This window comes from Ascaphus truei, unplaced genomic scaffold, assembly GCF_040206685.1.
Source record: "Ascaphus truei isolate aAscTru1 unplaced genomic scaffold, aAscTru1.hap1 HAP1_SCAFFOLD_382, whole genome shotgun sequence".
In the NCBI taxonomy this organism is placed as follows: Eukaryota; Metazoa; Chordata; class Amphibia; order Anura; family Ascaphidae; genus Ascaphus; species Ascaphus truei.
This window is the reverse complement of record NW_027456712.1, coordinates 201,680-208,858: the sequence shown is the minus strand read 5'-3', so window position 1 is coordinate 208,858 and position 7,179 is coordinate 201,680. Positions and strand designations below refer to the sequence as shown.

The following is a 7,179-nucleotide window of genomic DNA, read 5'->3' as shown; positions in this document are numbered from 1 at the left end:
CTTCCACATACTGCTGCGGCACAGTTTATTCGAGCATTTGCCCGTTCTGTGCCGCAGCAGTAGCCTGGCGCGCGCCCGAGTGTGACGGGCGCGCGCCGAAGCAGCGGAAGAGCGCCCTCCGATCGGGGCGCTCTCCCTACCGCTGCCGGGTCCGCCGGGTCCCCCGGAACCCCCTGCCGCTGTCCCGCGATCGCGGGACACCAGGGCTCCCTCGGGGAGCCCCTGGACACGCGTGCAGGGGGCGCACGCTCCCGATGACGCGTGACCGCGCGTCTATGACGCGCGGCACGCCGAGGGGCGGCCACTAGCAAGCCGGGAGATTTCCCGGCTTGCGGTACCGACCACACTTCAATAAAGTGTGTCGGTAGTGTACGATGCAATTGTAGCTTCAGAGGGAAAAATAGTGGACGCAGAAAATCGTCGCCATTCAGACATGATGACAGTGCTGGAAAGGATGATTGGACTGCAGGAAGAAACAGTATCACAATTGGCACATCTCCACAGAGTCTTCATTGAAGTGCCTAAACAGTTGCAAAAAATCAACACCTCATTCGAAGCATTAGTTGTTCAGCAAACACAAGCTAATTACTGGAGAATGACTAATGTACCACAATTCAACACCTCACAGCCAGGATCTGTTCATGCAGGTCAGTTTTCACCACATTCATCTGATATTCATTCACCAGGCCCAAATGTTACCGGTCAAGTAGCAGACATTGGTGTGCAGGTTCCTGACGACATCCTACCGCTGCCATCTGTACAAATTCAGCAGCTGACACCTACAAAGGAGGCCACAAAAAGAAAACACAAGCAGTTACTACTGACCAGTTTTTGGTCAAAAACAAAAAAAGACTCACATGAAACAGACCGACCATCACTTGTGCAGTGTCTACCAACTTGCTCACATGTGTCAGTGGGCACAAGCTCTGTCGGTGAGTCACTTGCCACAAGCCCTGTCCGTGAACAGTCAGTACCCACAAGCCCTGTAGGTGAGTCACTGCCCAAAAGCCCTGTAGGTGAATCGCTGCCCAAAAGCCCTGTAGGTGAATCGCTGCCCAAAAGCCCTGTAGGTGAATCACTGCCCAAAAGCCCTGTAGGTGAGTCACTGGCCACAAGCCCTGTAGGTGAGTCACTGGCCACAAGCCCTGTAGGTGAGTCACTGGCCACAAGCCCTGTAGGTGAGTCACTGGCCACAAGCCCTGCCCGTGAAGTGCCAGAGGCCACTCAAAGTGGCTCTGTTGTGCCTAAAGTTGGTGGCAAAAGAAAAATTCAAGAGACAACAAGCAGGCCTGTTACTCGCTCGCAAAAGGAACAAAAAAAATAAATGTTATAATTCAGAAAATATGTCTTTGGCCTTGTTTTGTTGACTTCAGATTATCTAATTACTATTGTATGTATGCTGAAGACTGTGTTGTTTCCAAACTTTCAACTATGTTCTTGTACACGTGAAGTTTTGGAAATGTTAACACTCATAATTAATTGTGTTATAAATATTTATGTTTTAATCGTCTGTTCAGTAATGGTCCACCAGGAGCCAGTTGCTAAGTTTAGAGAAGCTGCCATTGACTTTGCAGCAAAACATTGCATTTGGGTGTGTTAATTGATGTAAGAATTGCATATGCATATTAGTCACATGCAATTATAAAAACACCTAAGTAAGTGCAAACATCTTTCTTGTACGTGTACAGCAGGATTATGTGTAAATTATTACTTACCTTTGCCTTGCTTGGCCATTGTAATTTTGTCCTTTAATCATTTGTGTGTTCGTTTCAATAACCTCTCAGAATGTATAATAATATATATACACACACACTGAGTGTGTGTGTGTGTGTGTGTGTGTGTGTGTGTGTGTGTGTGTGTGTGTGTGTGTGTGTGTGTGTGTGTGTGTGTGTATATATATATATATATATATATATAGTACTATATAAACTGGTATACATGTATTTTACAAACTAATACACTTCATGCTTCCTTGTGAAAACACTATTTTAATAATACAGGCCTAATGTTTGAGAAATATCCTAAGTATGAGACTCTAACAGTATTGTGCTTAAACAAATGTTTATTACTTAATTCAATCATGTTTCTCACCATTTAAATAGGTTTCATACAAGGTATACTTAATGCCATCAATGTTGTGTGTACTCCTGCAATATTAAAAAAAATAAAATATAATATATAAATATATATATATTTTTATAAGAGAGATATATTTATATATATATATATATACACACGTATTTAAACTCATGCAGACAGGGAGTTAACCAGACTTTCACATACACACAGAAATGTAAGCGGGGAAAAAACATTTCTTTTTGCAGGTGTCTGTTTTTACTGATATGCCTGGCTAAGAAATATTTTCACACAGTGGTCTTTGTTAGTTTTCAAAAAAACACTATGTGAACGCATTCAAAGTCTAGGGATGTTTTTCACAAACGAGATAAAAGAAGGAGAAATGTTTCTCCCACAGTCCCATATCACGAACCACAACTGTTAACCCAATTAGACAAACAAATCCAATTGGCGTTTGAAATAAGGAGTCAAAGTAGTTAGTTTTGTTGACCTTGACAAGGAAAAACAGGAGTTTGTTAGCCATTCAGCACATTCATTTTGATGAGCAAATAACACAGACCTGCACACAGCTTTTGTGCTACTCAGACATGGCTGATGAATTCGTTAACAATATTAATCCCCTTTTAGGGTATAAGTACATGATCTGTGAAGCCATCTTGAACAGTCGCGGACAGAAAGCAAGCACACGCCAAATCGATGATTTCATTCGAGCAAAATATCCTTATTACCAAGACCGTAAGCATGCACGGAATTTTAATTCCTCAATAAGATTCACTTTATCAAGTAATGACTTTTTTGAACGTGACCAGGATAAGCTACAACACACCTATGGTTTCTGGAAGATTGCCCCGGAAAAACAATTTCTCCTGAAAGACGGCACTTATATTGTCGTGAAAGGCATATTTATTCCTAATGGCAATAGCAATGTATCCGCTACTACTGATCCGTTTGAATCGATACGTGCTGCAATATCTGCAGCCTCCATTCCTGAAACCCACATTGTACAAGAACAAAAGTACTATGATTATGTACCAAGCCTTTCAGCTGAAAATGCATTGGAATGGGAACCCGAAGAAATGAACCTACCTCCCGACCAATTATTTGAAGAAAGCAGTGGCGATTCCTATGAGCGCATCCTGGAGGAGATATGTGTCATACTGGATTCAGCGGTTGGGTTAAGCGTGGATGAAAATGCCTTGCATTTCTGGAGCGACCAGTTGCAGCCAGGCGAAGAGTTAATTCTAGAAGAATGGTAAATATAACAATCGTTATGCGTTGACTCTGCGTTTAAATTTTTTTTTTTTTTTGTAACCACCATTTTCACTTTCAATGCGTGGATACAGCGTAACATTGCAGACTGCATAACATGTAGCGATCACAAACAAATTGTTTCCTAATACAATATAGTAGAACCTGAAAGAGTAGTACACATTGCTGACGGAATAAATATACGTACTTTCCTATCCCTTTAAACATATTAGCAACATTTTTCCATTACTCTAACACATACCTGTTTTGTTATCATGCAACATCTACAACATTGAAAACCGGGTCCACCACGTATGACGTGGGACCCTTGTCATGGGCCAAGGCGTCCTTAAAAAGGATTACTGATGTAAGTCCCGCCCCCAAGCGACGTGCGCGCCTCAAAGCCTATTGGCTGTCATGTTTTGTTATAGTAACGGTAACTGCAGTGTGTGATGCGTGCGGCTCAGTGTTTGTAGGCGTACCCTGGGCGTTAGCCGAATGTTAATTGAGTGGGAGGAGTGTTAGCGTGCGTTTCACGCTGGCTTAACATGACGTCACACGTATTGCATTTGCGCATTGTGTTATCGGCCGTGCTTTCTGTTCAAACACGTCTGTTTAAAAAGAATACAGATGTACTCGTTTAGAACGAATGTAGTTTCGTCTTCATTGTATTTGAAATAAAGATGTTATGTTTACTGGTATTTTCAACATGTATTGAACGCACAACGTACGCTTTGTTTTGCGCATGCGCTAACAGTTAGTGGAGCCAAGCGTGAAGTGCGTGCGCACACAAAGATGTGCGCGCACATCTTTCAGTATACAGGCAACGTTCACTTCTTATACATAGTTATGCCTGCTACAAATTTAAAGAAACATTACATACTGATGAACAGTTTTACTTCTAACATATAAGTGACTGACGTGTGTATCTACACAATCATATAGAGCTGCGTAACGCGTTGTCACGGATGCATATCTAGTAAGGTGCCATCTTTGACCATCATGTGTTTGCTGTATTTCAGAGATGTCGGGGAAGATACAATCGGATCAATGTATGATTTCAGAAGAGTCTACCTTTATATGAGATGATTGTGAGGAGGAGCCACCGACTACTATACTACATATGGAACTAATTTTATATTGCTTGCAGCGCTTATTAACAAACAATTAAAAATGTGATACCCTTATGCCTATATTGCATAAGCACTTAATTAACATAATGATGTTGCAAAAGAGTGCCTCATGAATTTTTATTGAGTGTTCTTTAATGACTACTAACATTTTATGACATGGTGTGTTTTATATATAACAACCATTCCCACTCTGCTAACACATTTGTGTATTCTAATATGTAATGGAACGTATGACTGTCGAAACTATGTAACAATAATAATAATAATATGAGCATGTTCATGTATAGGGCTGCTAGTTGTACGCAGCGATTTACAGACACATGTTTCAGCCTGAGGTCCCTGGCCCGTGGAACGTACAAATGTTTTTTTGCCGCATGAGGCACAGGGAGATAAAGTGACTTGGCCAAGGTCACAAGGAGCCCACACCGGGAATTGAACCAGACTCCCCTGCTTCAAACTATCAGTGCCAGTGTGTGTCTTTACTCAGTGAGCCACTCCTTCTCCCAATGTAAAGGACACTTACAACCAAGTAGCCATTTATTTTTAAAATCTCTTGTTACATGGGTATGTAGATAAAATGGTTTGGGACTGTAGCAAATAATGTTACTGGCCAGATGTTATGGTCCCCTCCAATGCATGATGTTCTGAATATGACATCACCATCATGTTATGAAGTACGTTTCTGTGTATATTTCATTAACCTAACTAACTATAGTTTACTGTGTTTATTAATCGTTTAGAAATACATAGTATAGTCAATATGATGATATAAGCTACCATAATAAAGCTGGTGTTATCATTTGTCGGTGTTATACATGGATCCTACACCAATTGATACACACACAAACAGTTGTCTTAAAAAGTGTGTCTATGCTAGTGATGAATGTGCTCCCGTAAGTAAACAAATAAGTACAGTTATCCCCTTTTCTCCAAACACCTCTATATTACATTAATGGAAATTATAAGGAAACATACATAAAATGTGATGAAATGTGAGTAATCATTTTGTAATACAATGCACATGAAACCTCAAGAGTAGCTAAATGCATATACATGATACAGAAAGTACATATATGTAACATTTGTGTTTAAACCAATATGTTGGGTTTTTAGTTCCAATAATTATAGGAAGATTGAGGTAGCCACATCTTATGAGAGATGTCAGCAAATATACATACCATGATCAGTCATACTGCAAATATACCTATAATGCAAAGGAACAATATATAAATTGCAAACATTGACATGCCATCTTCAGTACCGTAAAGAACACATCAAAGTGTGTATTTGGTGTTAAATGTGCAACACCATGTATATTTAATGACATTCAAAATGTAAATCAGCCTGGTGTACACATCATCTGGATGTACATGTTACACTGCACCAATAACATTGTATGTAAGCATACTAGAAGCATGAATGATTATGGGCATAATATGTGTTTTGTCTTAGCATAAGGAATAACACAATGCTAAAATATTATTGCTTTGTTACCCAAGTTGTATTCACATACACACAACTAAAGTACAATTGAAGAGGGATTATATAACCTGTGCAACAATAACATACCGGTGCCACATCCCTTTGTGCACACAGCAGAGAAAAGAAAGGTGTGCAACCCATATTCATCTGTGTCCTAACAGAAGGTTATATAAAGAAACATTATTGTTAATATAACATAATTAAACTATAAAAGTAGTACTAGGAACATATGAGTTTGTACTTACAAGAAAAAAATGAATTGATGAGATTCTGTCGTGTCTGGCCACCACTGGCTGTTTGTTCATTTTCAGCAGCTACATGGGTGGGATGCTCGTCTACCAAAGCCTCAGCTAGGTCTGACTGTACATTGTGCCTGAGTGCAACATTGTGCAAAATGCAACAGGCAAGGATAATATCAGACACTTTTTGAGGCTTGTATAGAAGAGCCCCACCAGTTCTGTCCAGACACCTAAACCTGGTCTTGAGTAGGCCAAATGTCCTCTCTATAACAGATCTTGTAGATATATGGGCTGCATTGTACCTCTCCTCTGCTTCAGTTTGAGGGTTTAGCACCGGAGTCAAGAGCCACGGCCTAATTCCGTATCCTGAGTCACCTATAATGAATGGAGCACACATAAGCTGACATTAGTGATCAAATTGTACAATGCCAACATTCCTAAATCAAAATGTGTTTTGTGTTAGAACATGTAAATGTGTACTCACCCAGCAGCCAACCAGGTTCAAAATGACCCTCTTCGAACGCATGGAAGACTGAAGAGTTCCTCAGGATAGAGGAATCGTGACTGGAACCAGGGAACTTGGGTACCACATGCATTATCCTCATCGTGGCATCACATACCACCTGTACATTGAGTGAATGGTAGTGCTTCCGATTGCGGTACACATGCTCACTCTGACTAGGTGCAATCAAAGCAACATGTGTGCAATCGATTGCACCCAGCACAGATGGTATCCCTGCTATATTATAAAAGCCAGTCCTGACTTCCAGCCACTCTGTTGCCTCTGTAGGAAAATGAATATAATTCCTAGCGCGTCTATTGAGTGCATAGAGAAACTGGGTCAAGGCCCGCGAGAATGTAGATTGCGAGACCCCGCCCACTATGCCCACAGTTGTCTGGTATGACGCGGAAGCAAGATAATGTAATGAGCACAGCATTTTAACAAGCCCAGGGACTGCACGACCTCTGGCTGTGAAAAAATCTAAATCCCCCCTTATCTC

At 40.9% G+C, this 7,179-nt stretch overlaps 1 long non-coding RNA gene across 2 annotated transcripts; it reads right to left on the bottom strand.

The window, feature by feature from the left end:
- Nucleotides 1-395: 395 nt before the first annotated feature.
- Nucleotides 396-6,285, bottom strand: LOC142483880 (uncharacterized). 2 transcript variants are annotated; one of them, XR_012797481.1, is made up of 5 exons: nt 6,185-6,285; nt 6,027-6,093; nt 5,636-5,661; nt 3,163-3,317; nt 396-779 (listed from the first exon to the last, which is right to left on the bottom strand). It is a non-coding gene; the product is annotated as an uncharacterized LOC142483880 (long non-coding RNA). The 2 variants fall into 2 exon arrangements; XR_012797480.1 differs by lacking the exon at nt 396-779 and adding an exon at nt 2,088-2,147.
- Nucleotides 6,286-7,179: the final 894 nt, after the last annotated feature.